This window comes from Pseudophryne corroboree, chromosome 4 (genome assembly GCF_028390025.1).
Source record: "Pseudophryne corroboree isolate aPseCor3 chromosome 4, aPseCor3.hap2, whole genome shotgun sequence".
Lineage (NCBI taxonomy): Eukaryota > Metazoa > Chordata > Amphibia > Anura > Myobatrachidae > Pseudophryne > Pseudophryne corroboree.
The window spans coordinates 753,865,208-753,882,978 of NC_086447.1; the positions used below are offsets into that span (position 1 = coordinate 753,865,208).

General features: G+C 48.8%; 1 protein-coding gene across 3 annotated transcripts in view; it reads right to left on the reverse strand.

Annotated features, from left to right (window-relative positions):
- The window catches only part of RALGAPA2 (Ral GTPase activating protein catalytic subunit alpha 2), a 605,428-nt gene that overhangs the window by 16,063 nt on the left and 571,594 nt on the right, over nucleotides 1-17,771 (reverse strand). The gene's annotated exons all lie outside the window — the stretch shown is intronic.

The following is a 17,771-nucleotide window of genomic DNA, read 5'->3' on the forward strand; positions in this document are numbered from 1 at the left end:
GGGGAACATAAGGTAAAAAATTCGATTTACCAGCCGTAGCAGTAGAGACAAGGTCCGAGAGGCGTTCTCCAAACAACTCCTCCCCCTTGTAAGGCAACGACTCCATATGCCGCTTTGAGTCGGCATCCCCAGTCCACTGTCGGGTCCACAAGAGTCGCCTAGCAGAAATAGACATAGTATTTATTCTGGAGCTTAGTAAACAAATGTCTCTTTGAGCATCCCTCATATATAACGCAGCATCCTTGATATGCTCTAGGGTCATTAGAATGGTATCCTTATCTAGGGTCTCAATCTCCGTAGACAAGGAATCTGTCCATGCTGCGACAGCACTACAAACCCAGGCCGATGCCAAAGCCGGCCTAACAATAGTACCAGAATGTGTGTAAATGTACTTCATGGTAACTTCCTGCTTACGATCCGCAGGATCCTTGAGGGTAGCAGTATCCTGGGAAGGCAGTGCCACCTTCTTGGATAAGCGTGTCAACGCCTTGTCTACTTTAGGCGAAGATTCCCATCGTATCCTGTCCTTTTGTGGGTAGGGATACGCCATAAGAATCCTTTTGGGAACTTGTAGTCTCCTGTCTGGAGATTCCCAAGCCTTTTCGCACAATTCGCTTAGCTCAAATGAGGACGGAAAGGTGATCTCAGGCCTTTTCTCTTTATACATGTGTACCCTCGTGTCAGGGACAGGGGGTTCCTCAGTAATATGCAAAACCTCTTTAATAGCAATGATCATGTAACGAATACCTTTAGCCACTTTTGGCTGTAATTTTGCATCCTCATAGTCGACACTGGAATCTGAATCCGTGTCGGTATCTGTGTCAGTGATCTGGGATAATGTGCGTTTCTGAGACCCAGAAGGTCCCGGTGCCACTGGGACAGGCATGGTCTGACTACCTGACTGATCCCTAGCCTCAGTCTTGTCTAATCTCTTATGCAATAAATTTACATTAGCATTCAAGACATTCCACATATCCATCCAGTCCGGTATTGCCAACGGCGTCCTGACATTCATGCACTCCCCCTCCTCCTTAGGCGAGCCTTCATCGTCAAACATGTCGACACACGCGTACCGACACACTTCACACACACAGGGAAACTCTTTTCTGAAGACAGGTTCCCCTTTAGGGGAAAGAAGGAGGGGAAGTGTGTATCCATACACATTTCTTCGCCCTGGCTGAGAGTATCAAAATTATTTTACAACAACCTGGTGAAATTTTGGAGGTGTCAATATACCAAAAATAGCCCATTCCGGGGTCAGTGGTAAAATTTTTTACTAACTTTGAATTTTTTTTTTTTATAGGGCTACAATCCCAAAAACAGTGGTAAAGAGAAGCATTGGGTCTAGCACATTTTGGACAGGTTGATGCCCAATTAAATGACGAGAGGGTGACAAATATCCCCTATAAATTTTTTTAAAGAACATTTCTTTGTATGTGATAGCCGAGAGAACTCTAATGGAATACAGGAGTACTTTTAAAATTGATGAATCACTAAGGTAAGGAAAATGTTTCTACTAACAAGTGATACCAGTATCATAATGAGCACGTTATTTTGTAAAATGAAGAAACAGCTCTAGAATCAACTGGGAATTAAAAGGCTATATCTGATTGGTTCATCCAGTCCATGGGTGAGAGACAATAAATGACCTTTGAGGTAGAGTGCTGCGCCTCTAAAAAAGGTTATGGGGTTGCAAAAGAGAGAATTGGGAATGAGCTTGAGAAAAGGATAACGGACGTTGTGCAGTCAAGTCTGTAAATTGGCAAATCATATTTAGGCCATTGGTGGCCCAAGTGTGAATGGAGAGGAGACTAATCCATGCTGAAAATTTACATTATCCAGCAGCGGAAGGAATAGATAATACAAGGCACTGAGATTCCATTGGTTGTGGATAGTATGCCAAATTGACCATGTGAACATTTAACAGACCGTTATCTAATACATCTGCAGGAATATCAAATTTATTAAGGTGTAAAAAAATAGACCAGATCCAGATTGTTAAGAAAGGATATTTCTAAGAAGTTCTTAGAATATAGATCCGAATGTGAGATCACATCTTTAATGTATCTGCAAATAGCGGCATAATTATATATTTCCATATTAGGGAAACTGATTACCCCTTCAACTCTATTCCGCTGCATAACTGTAGACTAATTTGTGGTCTTATTCCCCAAAATAAATTGCTGAAAGGCAGTATCAATTCGTTTAATGTCTGTTTTGTTGAGGTAAACTCGTTTGTGGACTGGAAATAAAAAGAGGTTTATCAGCAAAAGCTGAAATTTTGACTTCTATGGAACCAAAAGAGATACCTTTAAACAGAGGCCAGGATTGCAGAACACTCAACAAAGGGTCTAAGGCCAAGTTAAATAACAAAGGTGATAATGTCCATTCTTGTCTAGTTCCGCTACACATTTTAATAGATTCAACCAGATGACCATTTATTAGTAATTTTGTATGTGGGGGAACTATGAAAATATTTAATCACATTTAGAAAGAGGGAGCCAAAATCCTGCATTTTTAACACTGCATATAAGTGGGGCCACAATATTTTCTCAAACACCTTTACGGCATCTAGGCTTAATAACATATTGGAAGAGTGACCCTGAAAAGAAGAAGAATATAAAGCTGCCACCGCTAGGCGAACATTATGAACTATATGTCTTCCATGGGTAAAGCCAGATTGACGCAGAGACAAGAGAAGGAATTATGGACTGTAAACGGGTGGCAAAAGTTTTAGACAAAATTTTATAAAAGAGGTGGCCTGGAGGCTGAACGGAAAGGCAGCACACTCTGAGAGCTCCTCAGAGACCAGCGAGTTTTGCCTTTAAAAACCACTCCCTGCCCGGAATAACCCCTCCAAACTTGTTCCCCCTGACGGAGGGAACATTCACCGGTGGTGGGGTAGTGCTGCGGAATCGGGGAGCCGGTCTCCCGGCTCCTGCGGGTTGCGGCCTACCCTCCACCCAGAAGCCGGGGCCTAAATTTTGGAGACCACAGCGGCGGGCCTTACGGAGCCTCAGCACCATCCCTGTAGCACCCTCAAGTGCCCTGACGCGGACCCCCTGGGAGCAGACTTGCGTCTCCCCGTGCTGACGGGACGGGGGAGGTAGCGGAGGAGAGTGGAACTGGCCGGGGTGCGGACGCCGGGGATCAGGAGCTCCGGAGACGGCGGCCATTTTAGACCTCTGACCCTGGGACAAGACGGCGGACTCGGGACCCGGCGGCCTCCATTACATCTAGAGGTGAGCTGGCTCCCCAACACGCTCTCCCCCCTACCGCTGCATGTACCTCACGCCAGCGGGCGGTCACTACCAGTCTCCTCGGGCTGGACGCCGGAGGGAGACACAGCACCGCAGCAACACCGCACTTGCTCCTACCTCTCTCTGAGGCTGGCCCTCAGTCCCTACCCTGCAGCCTTCTAAACCTCATAAGGGGCATCACCAGCCACATTAAGCTTGGAGGCTCTGGAAACCCTCTGCCCTCTCCTTACCTGGCCTGCTGGGTGACACCTGGCTTGCGGATCCTGTCCGGTCGCTGGGGAGCCCCACTCGACGACCATCACGGTGCTGGCGTCGGCCCTCTCCCCCCCCCCCCTGCCTTGGGGTGCGACTGGGCTAAACAGAGTGCCTTCTTCCTGCCACATAAGGGCTCTATACAGGCTCCAACACCCCCCCAGGGTTAAAATTTCATACATCTTGCTGAAGGTTTTTGATATTCCCCTTCTGTGCTGGACTTTTCTGTATTACAATATCACAAACCAGTGAGCGCCATCTCCTGGTCTCTGCCTGCCACTACGCCTGCTATATATATTCCAGTCTCCTATGTTATTACCTAGCAGAGAAATGTGCTGCTGACTGCCTATGGGCGCGACCATGGGGGTCTTGTTCTTGTGAATTCTCAATTCCTGTCTCGTGATGGATCACTAGCTATTTATGCTATTACTCTGATATGCCCTATGACCTCTCTTAATTCCGGGACTGTCACACATCATGCCTAAGTCCAAAGCCAAGAAAAATATGTCTTCTGCGGAAATTTCCTCCTTTATTTCTAAAATGAAGCCTAGTTCCACCAAAATACCGGCCGTCCCACCGCCCGCCCCGGTTTCAGAATCTGAGGAAGATTCATCTGCCCCAGACCCCTCCATGAAAGATTGCATTTCCTCCATCCTGGCGGAGATGAAGTCGCTGAAACAAGCTTTTCACTCGGAGATCCATAAAGCCATCTCAGGGCTCAAGGCGGAAATATCTGATCTTGGGGCCCGCACTAATGACGCTGAACAAAAAATCGACGAAGTCATTGCTTTCCAGCAGGAACTGGAACACTCAGTCTACGTTATGCAGGAGGATATTTACTTGCTCCAAGACCAACAGGAAGACGCAGATAATCGCGCACGACGTAATAACTTGCGCATTAAACACATTCCGGAGTCGGTGGAACCAGCACAATTGGAAGATTTCCTCCTTAGATTTTTCCAACACCTCCTTCCGGACGTCCCGCGGGAACAGTTCCTCCTGGACAGGGCTCACCGGGCCTTGCGCCAAAAACCCTCGAATTCGTCCCCTCCAAGAGACGTAGTTCTACGATGTCATTACTTCAAAACCAAGGAAAAAATTCTAACAGCGGCCCGGAATAGAGACTTGTGTATATTTGACACCCACAAGCTAATGGTGTTTCAGGACTTATCCCCGACCACTCTTAAGAGGCGCTTCGACCTGCGGGAGTACACCCAAATCCTCAGGGAAAACCAAATTCGGTACAGATGGGGTTACCCTTTTGCCCTTATTGTGCAACTCGATGGGAAGAGACTGTTGGCACGTTCGAGGGAGGAGGCTCACCGGCTTCTTTCGCGACTCAACCTTTCCCCCCCGGAATCTGATAAACCTGACTCCACACGGGAAGCTCCAGTTCTTCAACGTACTCCAGTCTCACCCCTCCCGCAACGGGCGCCTCGACGCCTTTGGTTGACAGTCCCGGCAAAAACCTCTGTGAGACATGACCCTTCGTGAACATTTCTTCACAGCTGCACTGCCGGGTTACTAGATGTTATTTTCTACTGTTATGTATACTAGCTTAGAGGTTTACGGGTTAATTTTTGCTACAGTGTTCATATATTTGAACATATGTTCTCTTTGTTCATAAGAGTCAAAAATGGTTCATTACGGTTAATTGTTGTTATGTCCCCTCAGGTCGCCTCCCCCCATATATTTGGTCGGTGGGCCCCTTGATTCTCAGGGCCATACCCCCCACCGAGCTAGTATAGTCAGTTTTGAGCATAGGGGAGAACTCCTCTCCCTTAATACCCCATACGGGAGCTCAAACATCCAGACCCGTACGACACGTACAATGGGTCATTGGCTCGGTACGTTATATTTGTTCATTTCTTTTCATTTTGCACTGTTCTTTATGTTTCTATCCTCCTTTTTTCCTTTTCTCTCTCTACCCCCCACTCCTCTCCTCTTCTCTCCCCCGTCCCTCAGGGAGATCATTTATGGGCCCTTTGGGCCATTAGAGTTATGTTTCCACCTGTCCAATCATGTCTGTTAACATAATATCCTATAATGTGAAGGGTCTCAATAGTCCCCAAAAGAGGACCAAACTATTTCTCTTTTTGAAACAGGTGGGGGGAGATCTGGTATTCCTCCAGGAGACACATTTTAAAGGTACTTCCCACCCTGAATTACGTTCCAAACGCCACCCTGTCGCCATACACGCCTGCGATCACTCCCAGAAGAAAAGAGGGGTCGCCATATTAATCCCCGCTCATCTACACTTAGAATCAGAAAAAATTGTTAGGGACAAGCGCGGAAGGTTCCTCATTATAGTAGGCAAGCTTAACAATGTCCCCATCACCTTGGTCAATATCTATGCCCCCAATGTCAATCAAGCCTCGTTTTTCGCCGCCTTAGATTCCAAAATTGCTCAGTGTAGGAAAGGTGACATTTTAATGGCAGGAGATTTCAACACTATTCTCCATCATAGTCTTGATCGCTCCAGCTCCCTGCCAACATCCCAGACCCATACACATACCCGCAACTCCCGAGCCCTGCAGTCCCTACTTAAAAATCACTTACTCTTCGATTCCTGGAGGGTTGTCGACCCCTTAGTTAAAGATTACACATTCTTTTCCCCAGTGCATAATCTATACACTAGAATTGACATGATTATGGTAGGAAGAGACCTCACTTCTCGAATCCAGAAATGCTGTATTCATCCAATTACGTGGTCTGACCATGCCCCGATATCCTTATCTTTGTCTGGGCTGGCCCGCACTCTTTCCCCCCCCTCTTGGTCCCTTAACGATGCCCTCCTCCAACAGACCGATGTGCCGCAACAAGTTACTCAGACATTGAATGATTACTTTAATGATAACCAAACCCCTGGTATATCGGACATGACCCTGTGGGAGGCGCATAAAGCGGTCCTTAGAGGCCATTTCATTCAGATCGCGGCCAGGCTCACCAAACAGCGCTCCCAAAAGATCTTAGAGCTCTCTGACCAACTCCACCTTCTGGAGGAGGTTCATAAGTCTTCTCTAAACCCTGCCGACTTAGACAAACTACTTAAAGTTAGGGGTGAACTTAATATGCTCTTGTCTCATAAGACTGAACAATGCCTTAGACGCCTCAACCAGATTTATTACGAAAAAGGGGATAAAGCAGACAAGATTTTGGCCAGGAAGTTGAGGGCTCAGATCTCCTCAAAAAATATCTTATCTATCCGCACCAAACAGGGAACACTAACACACGACCCCGACCGCATTCTGGGTGAATTCGAGGAATTTTATAAGCTATTATATAATACGGAGGCAGTCCCTTCGTCGTCCTCATCGAGATTCGAGGAGGGGATCAAATCCCTCTTAGATAAGTGTGACCTACCATCACTGAGCAGGTCGACAGTCTCTCAATTAGGCTCAGAAATAACTGTGGAAGAGTTAGATAACGCACTCAAAACTCAGAAATCTGGTAAAGCCCCTGGCCCTGACGGCATGTCAATTATGTATTACAAGAAATTTAAAGGGATTCTACTGCCCCATCTCTGTAGGCTCTTCAATGGCTTCCTCAAAGGTAACCCTCTATCACCCCGGGCTCTAGAGGCACGCATAGTTTTAATTCACAAACCTGGGAAGGACCCCAACTCCTGTGCTAGCTACCGCCCCATCTCTCTACTAAATAATGACATTAAAATCTTTGCCAAAATTCTCGCCCTGAGACTAAATTCAGTTCTCCCACGTCTGATCCATGCGGACCAGGTGGGCTTCATCCCAGGCCGACAAGCTAGGGACAATACCCGCAGAACCATTGACCTGGTCCACCTGGTCAATAAAGCTAAATTGCCCTCTGTCCTTCTCTCGCTTGATGCGGAGAAGGCTTTTGATAAAATACTTTGGCCTTTCATGTTCGCTACCTTGCGTAGGTTCGGCCTGGGAGGAAGCCTACTTCAGGGTATACAGGCACTCTACTCCAACCCTTCTGCCAGGGTCCGGGTTAATGGTAAAGACTCTTCCCTCTTCCAAATCAATAACGGTACGCGCCAGGGGTGCCCCCTATCTCCGTTAATTTTTGCCATGACCATCGAACCCTTGGCGTGCATGGTTAGGGCTAATCCTGATATTAAGGGCATCACTGTAGGCGATGAGGAGTTCAAACTGTCATTATTTGCAGACGATGTTCTGTTAACTCTGTCTTCACCTAATATTTCTATCCCCAACCTATTTAAAACCCTATCATTATATTCACATTATTCGGGATACCGTATTAACTATTCTAAATCGGAGGCCCTCCCTTTGCATCTCAATGAGGATACCAGATCTCTCCTAGCTGCTAACTTTAATTTCGCCTGGCGCTCCAAAAAAATTAAATACCTAGGCGTGTTCATCACAAACTCCTACGACTCCCTATACTCAGAGAACTTCCCAGCCTTATTTAAGTGTATAGAGTCGGACCTTCGGGCGTGGGACAAGCAGATTATAGCCTGGTTCGGACGGATAGTCTCAGTAAAGATGAACATCCTACCCAGGCTCTTATACCTGATTCAAACAATTCCCATACGCATTCCCGCTGAGGCCTTAGGCCGAATGCAGAGACTCTTCCTAAAATTCATATGGTCAGGCAAGCCTCCTAGAATTAAGACCTCTACTTTGGTACGTGACCCACTAGCTGGAGGCAGAGGTTTGCCGGACATTCGCAAATATTATCACGCAACTCACCTAAGCCAGGCTGTCGCCTGGTTTTCCCCAGCGCCCCATCTACCCTGGATTCGAATTGAGCGGCTAGCAGCCGGGGTTTCCACTTTGGTATCCCTACTAACGCCGACCAAGTCAGTCCAGACAAGGCAAACATGCCTCCCCCCCACTAAATTTACCTGCTCCCTGTGGTGTTTCTGCATTCGGCATTATGGTTTATCCACTTTCCCCTCGCCCATTACTTCCATTTGGGACAATCAAGATTTTCCCCCTGGTTCCACCTTACGGTCCCACCCATGGTTCCACCTGAGCCCGCGCCCGGGACTGGTGTTTGACTTCATAGAGGGTTCCTCCTGGCGCTCCCTGCAGTCCCTACGGGACAAATATGATATCCCCCAACCTGTATTTTATGAGTATTTACAAATTCGTTCTTTCCTAAGCTCCCTCTCAAAATCCCAAGTCATACGTCAACTTACCCCCTTGGAACGTTTGTGTATTTATTCTCCTATGCGACAGGGTATTATCTCCATACTTTATGGCTTACTACGTTCTCTGAAAGCAGCGAACATACTTCCCCATGAGCGTAAATGGGAACAGGACCTTGGCCCACCCCCTGCAGAGGACTCATGGGAAATCATCAGGCAAAACGTAGCCCAGTCCTCAATTTCCTCCTTAGTGAAGGAAAATTCTTATAAAGTCTATACTAGATGGTATCGGGTCCCAGCAACACTGCATAAGATTTTTCCCGGGTCATCCCCATTATGTTGGCGCGGATGTGGCCAGACTGGAGACTTTAAGCACATCTGGTGGTCTTGCCCCAAAATATGCGCGTTTTGGGCACAGGTGGAAACCCTCATTGGTTCCATTTTCCACTCGCGAGTAGTATTGGGCCCTTGGTCGGCCCTCCTGGGCCTACCTCTCCCCAACTTTGACATCCAGGCGAGTAACCTGGTACTCCAAATTCTACACGCCGCTAGATGTGTGATAGCTAAAAATTGGAAAAAAACCATTACCCCCCCTAGGAGCATGTTGATAGCCAAAATATGGCATATTTCCATGATGGAGAAAATCACGGCCTCTTTACGGGACAGGTCAGAGAAATATAGGAGAATATGGGACCCATGGTTCACCTATACTACGCCCTCTAATGCCGGAGTGTGACTCCCTCCGTCATATGGTTCTCAATAAGCAAAAGAAGTAATATACTGTCCACAGTTATAAATCTGGTAAAGAGTCCAGTTAGGAGGTGCTACCTCCCTTGACATGGTTTTACCCTGTATGTATGTTACTATGATGATCCCCCACTCTCCCCCACCCCCCCCGTCCCTTCTCCCCCTCTCTCTCTTATTCTCTTCTTTTCTTTTCTCCTTCTATCCTTCTCTTTATTTTTAAGTTAAACACAAAAAATTGCTGTCGATATATATATATATGGTTGCGATGATGTACTTCCCTGTTGATGCTACAATTGGTTATTCCCCACGGGATAACGTGTATGTAATTTTGAATATCTCATTTGGAGTCATCATCTCCTGTTTGTCTTGTACCAGCATATTCGACTTCTCTTCAATAAAAATATATTTAAAAAAAAAAAAAAAAAATTATAAAAGAGTAATGGGGCTATAAGAGGTAATAGAGTCTGGGTCCTTGGGGGTTATTCAGAGTTGGTCACAGATTTTCCTGCGGGAGGTTGCCCAGCACAGGGCAAAGCCAGCCAGCATGTGTGGCTCCAGTCTGGCGCCATGTTTCCATATGCAGAAAATGCAGGCGTCGTCATCAAGCAGCCCCGAAAACGGCCATGACATACCTGTTATTCCCTGCCCCCCCCCCCCCCCAAAAAAAAGCTGTGTCGACCCAGGACGCCTGTCAACCATGACGCATTCGCATTCTTCTGGGATGCTTTCGCATCTTGATAGGGCATGCACTGCGGCCGCTGCCTGTGTGCAGACGGGCAAAACACGGCCTTCAGAGAGATTGCAGCCATTCCAATCAGCTCTGAATAAGGTCCATTTCAACATTTTATAATAGTTCAAATAAACCCATCGGGGGCCTGGTGATTTGTTAAGCTGTAAACTATTAATGGCAAATCTAACCTCACCTTCTGTGTTATCACTATTAAAAAAGTCCCTCTGCTGGGTGGACAACTCAGGCAGGGCATCCTCTTTAATGGTCGATTAAACATCCAGGGACTTGGAATCCTCCAAGTCACCCGTAGCCACAGGCAACACAATAGGTTGGTTCATATGAAATGAAGAAACCACCTTAGGCAAAAATTGAGGACGAGTCCTCAACTCTGCTCTATCCACATGGAAAGTCAAATAGGGGCTCTTGTGAGACGGGTGGTAGTCATGTGACCGCCGGTCGGCTGACCGACAGTCACATGACCTCCTCCGTGAGCCCGACGGCTCACTATCCCGATGGTCGGCATGCCGACCAACAGGGTCTATTTCCACTTGTGGGTGTCCACGACACCCATAGAGTGGGAATAGAACCCGTGGCGACCGCAGGTCGCCACCGAGCCCGCAACGTGGCGAGCGCAGCGAGCCCGCAAGGGGCTTGCTGCACTCGCCCCTCCCCACCGGGATCCCGGCGTCGGTATGCTGCCGGGATCCCGGCGTCGGTAAGGTGACCGGCGGTCAGGAGACCGCCGGTCACCCGTACTACACCCTGTGAGACAAGGCCGCCAATTTGGACACCCGCCTTGCAGATGCCAAGGCCAACAACATGACCACCTTCCAAGTGAGAAATTTCAATTCAACCGTTTGAAGAGGTTCAAACCAGTGAGACTTCAGGAACCGGTACACCACGTTAAGGTCCCAAGGTGCCACTGGGGGCACAAAAGGAGGCTGGATGTGCAGCACTACCTTTACAAAAGTCTGGACTTCTGGGAGAGAAGCCAATTACTTCTGAAAGAAAATTGATAGGGCCGAAATCTGTACCTTAATGGAGCCTAATTTTAGGCTCATATCCACTGTCTGTAGAAAGTGGAGAAAACGGCCCAGATGGAAATCTTCCGTAGGAGCATTCTTGGCTTCACACCAAGAAACATACTTCCTCCAGATACAGTGACAATGTTTAGCCGTCACCTCCTTCCTAGCCTTTATCAGAGTAGGGATGACTTCCTCCGGAATACCATTCCCAGCTAGGATACGATGTTCAACCGCCATGCCGTCAAACGTAACCGCGGTAAGTCTTGGAACACGCAGGGCCCCTGTTGTAACAGGTCCTTCCTGAGAGGAAGAGGCCATGGATCTTCTGTGAGCATCCCCTGAAGATATGAATACCAGGCCCTTCGAGGCCAATCTGGAACAATGAGTATTGTTTTCACTCTTTTTTGTCTTATGATTATCAATATTTTTGAGATGAGAGGAAGAGGGGGAAACACATAGACCGACTGAAACACCCAAGGTGTCATCAGGGCGTCCACCGCTACTGCCTGAGGGTCTCTTGACCTGGCACAATACCTCCGAAGCTTCTTGTTGAGGCGTGACGCCATCATGTCTATGTGAGGAATTCCCAAAGACTTGTTATCTCTGTAAAAACGTCTTGATGAAGTCCCCACTCTCCTGGATGGAGATCGTGTCTGCTGAGGAAGTCGGCTTCCCAGTTGTCCACTCCCGGAATGAAGACCGCTGACAGAGCGCTTACGTGATTTTCCGCCCAGTGAAGAATCCTGGTGGCTTCTGCCATTGCCACTCTGCTCCTTGTCCCGCCTTGGCGGTTTACATGAGCCACGGCTGTGACGTCTGATTGAATCAGAACCGGTAGGTCGCGAAGAAGATTCTCCGCTTGTCGTAGGCCGTTGTATATGGCCCTCAATTCCAGTACGTTGATGTGTAGACAAGCCTCCTGGTTTGATCATAGCCCTTGAAAATTTCTTCCTTGTGTGACTGCTCCCCATCCTCGGAGGCTCGCGTCCGTGGTCACCAGAACCCAGTCTTGAATGCCGAACCTGCGACCCTCTAGAAGGTGAGCACTTTGCAGCCACCACAGGAGAGACACCCTGGCCCTGGGGGACAGGCTTATCTTCTGATGTATTAGTAGATGGGACCCGGACCACTTGTCCAGGAGGTCCCATTGAAACGTCCTTGCATGAAACCTGCCGAATGGGATGGCCTCGTAGGCTGCCACCATTTCCCCCAGAACTTGAGTGCATTGATGAACAGACACTCTTTTTGGTTTTAGCAAGTCTCTGACCATGTTCTGGAGGTCCTGGGCTTTATTCATCGGGAGAAAAACCCTCTTCTGTTCCGTGTCCAGAATCATGCCTAGGAATGATAGTCGAGTCGTTGGAATCAATTGTGACTTTGGCAGATTGAGAATCCAACCGTGTTGTTGTAGCACTCTCAGGGAGAGCGACACGCTCAACTGCAATTGATCTCTCGATCTTGCTTTTATCAGGCGATCGTCCAAGTACGGGATAATTGTGACTCCCTGCCTGCGCAGGAGCACCATAATTTCCGCCATTACCTTGGTGAGAATCCTCGGGGCCGTGGAAAGCCCAAACGGCAACGTCTGAAACTGGTAATGACAGTCCTGTACAGCGAATCTCAGGTACGCCTGATGAGGAGGATATATGGGGACATGAAGGTATGCATCCTTTATGTCGAGTGACACCATAACATCCCCCCCTTCCAGACTGGAGATCACAGCCCGGAGCGATTCCATTTTGAATTTGAACTTTTTCAAGTACAGGTTTAGGGATTTTAGATTTAAAATGGGTCTGACCGAGCCATCCGGCTTCGGGACCACGTACAAGGTCGAATAGTACCCTTTCCCCTGTTGGACTAGGGGAACCTTGACAATCACTTGCTGTTGACACAGCTTTTGAATTGCAGCTAACACTACCTTCCCTCTCTGGGGAAGAAGCTGGCAAGGCCGTCTTGAAAAATCGGCGAGGGGGCACCTTTTCGAATTCCAGTTTGTATCCTTGGGATACAATATCCATCGCCCAAGGATCCATGTCTGACAGAACCCAGACCTGGCTGAAAAGTCGAAGACATGCCCCCACCGGTGCGGACTCCCTCAGTGGAGCCCCAGCATCATGCGGTGGATATAGTAGAAGCCGGGGAGGACTTCTGCTCCTGGGAACTAGCCGAAGCAGGTGTTCTCTTCCCTCTACCCTTACCTCTGGCGAGGAAGGATGAGCCCCGACCTCTTCTGGACTTATGCGACTGAAAGGACTGCATCTGATACTGTGGAGTTTTCTTTTGCTGTGGGGGAACAAAAGGCAAAAAAGTAGATTTACCTGCGGTAGCTGTGGCAACCAGTTCCGCGTGACCTTCCCCAAATAAAACTTCACCTTTGTATGGTAAAACCTCCATATGCTTCTTTGAATCGGCATCACCCGTCCATTGGCGGGTCCACAGGGCTCGCCTAGCAGAAATCGCCATGGCGTTGGCTCTCGAACCTAGCAGCCCAACGTCTCTTTGAGCGTCTCTCATATATAAAACTGCGTCTTTAATGTGACCTAAGGTAAATAAAATGGTATCCCTGTCTAGGGTATCAAGGTCAGCTGACAAGGTATCTGTCCATACTGCAACTGCGCTACATACCCATGCCGATGCTATAGCCGGTCTGAGTAAAGCACCCGTATGTGTATAAATAGATTTTAAGGTAGTTTCCTGTCTGCGATCAGCAGGATCCTTGAGGGCTGCCGTGTCTGGAGACGGTAGCGCCACCTTCTTGGACAGGCGCGTTAAAGCCTTGTCCACCCTGGGTGAGGATTCCCAGCGTATCCTGTTCTGTGCTGGGAAAGGATACGCCATAAGAATCCTCTTGGGAATCTGCAGTTTTTTGTCTGGAGTTTCCCAAGCTTTTTCAAATAACTCATTTAGCTCATGAGACGGGGGAAAGGTTACCTCAGGTTTCTTTTCCTTATACATGCGCACCCTTGTGTCAGGGACAGAGGGGTCCTCTGTGATATGCAAAACGTCTTTTATTGCAATAATCATATAATGAATACTTTTGGCCACCCTTGGGTGTAACCTCGCATCATCGTAGTCAACACTGGAGTCAGAATCCGTGTTGGTATCAGTGTCTGCTATTTGGGATAGGGGACGCTTTTGAGACCCTGAAGGGCCCTGAGACACAGTCCAATCCGTGGATTGACTCCCTGCCTTTTCCCTGGACTCTGCTTTGTCCATTCTCTTATGTAATAAGTTCACATTTGCATTTAAAACATTCCACACGTCCACCCAATCATGAGTCGGCATTGCCGACGGAGACACCACAATAATCTGCTCCACCTCCTCCTTAGATGAGCCTTCTGCTTCAGACATGCCGACACACGCGTACCGACACCCCCACACACACAGGGATATAACTATAAGGAGACAGTTCTCCACTAAGGCCCTTAGGAGAGACAGAGAGAGAGTATGCCAGCACACACCCAGCGCCAACTGACACTGGAAACAGAATTCCCAGATAATAGCGCTTTTATATATAATAAATCGTGTAATACACTCACTGCGCCTTACAAGTGCCCCCCCCTTTTCAGCCCTGTGTCACCGTGTTCAGCAGGGGAGAGTCCGGGGAGCCAGCTTCTCTGCAGTGCTCTGTGGAGAAAATGGCGCTGGTTAGTGCTGAGGGACCAAGCTCCGCCCCCTCCAGCGGCGGGCTTCGGTCCTGCTCAATTTTATAAAACTGGCAGGGGATTTATACACTTACTGCCTCTGCAGCCTATATCCATATTGCCAGACTTAAAGGTTTATATTGCTGCCCAGGGCGCCCCCCCTGCATCCTGCACCCATCAGTGCCTGGTAGTGTGTGTGATGTGTGGGCGCAATGCGTTACCGCTGCGCACTTACCTCCGTGAAGATCAGAAATCTTCTGCCGCCTTAGACGTCTTCTTTTCTTCTTATACTCACCCGGCTTCAATCTTCCGGCTCTGTGAGGAGGACGGCGGCGCGGCTCTGGGACGAACGGCGGGGGGAGACCTGTGTTCCGACTCCCTCTGGAGCTAATGGTGTCCAGTAGCCTAAGAAGCAGAGCCGATCACTTAAGTAGGTCTGCTTCTCTCTCCTCAGTCCCACGATGCAGGGAGCCTGTTGCCAGCAGTGCTCCCTGAAAATAAAAAATAAGAATTTACTTACCGATAATTCTATTTCTCGTAGTCCGTAGTGGATGCTGGGAACTCCGTAAGGACCATGGGGAATAGCGGCTCCGCAGGAGACTGGGCACAAAAAGAAAGCTTTAGGACTACCTGGTGTGCACTGGCTCCTCCCCCTATGACCCTCCTCCAAGCCTCAGTTAGGATACTGTGCCCGGACGAGCGTACACAATAAGGAAGGATTTTGAATCCCGGGTAAGACTCATACCAGCCACACCAATCACATCGTACAACTTGTGATATGAAACCCAGTTAACAGCATGATAACAGAGGAGCCTCTGAATAGATGGCTCACAACAAGAACCCGATTAGTTAACAATAACTATGTACAAGTATTGCAGACAATCCGCACTTGGGATGGGCGCCCAGCATCCACTACGGACTACGAGAAATAGAATTATCGGTAAGTAAATTCTTATTTTCTCTGACGTCCTAGTGGATGCTGGGAACTCCGTAAGGACCATGGGGATTATACCAAAGCTCCCAAACGGGCGGGAGAGTGCGGATGACTCTGCAGCACCGAATGAGAGAACTCCAGGTCCTCCTCAGCCAGGGTATCAAATTCATAGAATTTTGCAAACGTGTTTGCCCCTGACCAAGTAGCTGCTCGGCAAAGTTGTAAAGCCGAGACCCCTCGGGCAGCCGCCCAAGATGAGCCCACCGTCCTTGTGGAATGGGCTTTTATTGATTTAGGCTGCGGTAATCCTACCGCAGAATGCGCCAGCTGAATAGTGCTACAAATCCAGCGCGCAATAGACTGCTTAGAAGCAGGAGCACCCAGCTTGTTGGGTGCCATCAGGATAAACAGCGAGTCAGTTTTCCTGACTCCAGCCGTCCTGGAAAAATAAAATTTTCAGGGCCCTGACTACGTCCAGCAACTTGGAATCCTCCAAGTCCCCAGTAGCCGCAGGCACCACAATAGGTTGGTTCAAGTGAAAACCTGAGACCACCTTCGGGAGAAACTGAGGACGAGTCCTCAACTCTGCCCTATCCATATAGAAAATCAGACAAGGCCTTTTACATGACAAAGCCGCTAATTCTGACACACGCCTGGCCAAGACCAACAGCATGACCACTTTCCACGCGAGATACTTTAGCTCCATGGTTTTAAGTGGCTCAACCCATGCGACTTTAGGAAATCCAACACCACGTTGAGATCCAAAAAGTGTCACAGGAGGCACACAAAAGGAGGCTGAATATGTAGTACTCCTTTAACCAAAGTCTGAACTTCAGGCAGTGAAGCCAGTTCTTTCTGGAAGAAAATCGACAGAGCCGAAATCTGGACCTTGATGGACCCCAATTTGAGGCCCAAACGTCACCCCTGCTTGCAGGAAGTGCAGGAATCGACATAGTTGAAATTCCTCCGTCGGGGCCTTCATGGCCTCCCACCAAGCAACAAATTTTCGCCAAACGCGGCGATAATGTCTTGCGGTGACATCCTTCCTGGCTATGATCAGGGTAGGGATGACTTCCTTCGGAATACCCTTTTCCTTTAGGATCCGGTGTTCTACCGCCATGCCGTCAAACGCAGCCGCGGTAAGTCTTGGAACAGACAGGGTCCCTGCTGCAGCAGGTCTTGTCTGAGCGGCAGAGGCCAAGGGTCCTCTGCCAGCATCTCTTGAAGTTCCGGGTACCAAGCTCTTCATGGCCAATCCGGAACCCCGAGTATGGTTTTCACTCCTCGCCTTCTTATTATTCTCAGTACCTTGGGTATGAGAGGTAGAGGAAGAGACACATAAACCGACTGGTACACCCACGGTGTCACTAGAGCGTCCCCAGCGATCGCCTGAGGGTCCCTTGACCTGGCGCAATATCTTTTCAACTTCTTGTTGAGGCGGGACGCCATCATGTCCACCCGTGGTCATTCCCAACGGTTTACCCGCATTTGGAAAACTTCTGGATGAAGTTCCCATTCTCCTGGGTGTAGATCAGAAATCTTCTGCCGCCTTAGACGTCTTCTTTTCTTCTTATACTCACCCGGCTTCAATCTTCCGGCTCTGTGAGGAGGACGGCGGCGCGGCTCTGGGACGAACGGCGGGGGGAGACCTGTGTTCCGACTCCCTCTGGAGCTAATGGTGTCCAGTAGCCTAAGAAGCAGAGCCGATCACTTAAGTAGGTCTGCTTCTCTCTCCTCAGTCCCACGATGCAGGGAGCCTAAGGGGGCCGGCGGCGCGGCTCTGGGACCGGACTCCGAGGCTGGGCTTGTGTTCGATCCCTCTGGAGCTAATGGTGTACAGTAGCCTAAGAAGCCCAAGCTGGCTGCAAGCAGGCAGGTTCGCTTCTTCTCCCCTTAGTCCCTCGATGCAGTGAGCCTGTTGCCAGCAGGTCTCACTGAAAATAAAAAACCTAAAACTTTTATCTAAGAAGCTCAGGAGAGCCCCCTAGATTGCACCCTGCTCGGTCGGGCACAAAAATCTAACTGAGGCTTGGAGGAGGGTCATAGGGGGAGGAGCCAGTGCACACCAGGTAGTCCTAAAGCTT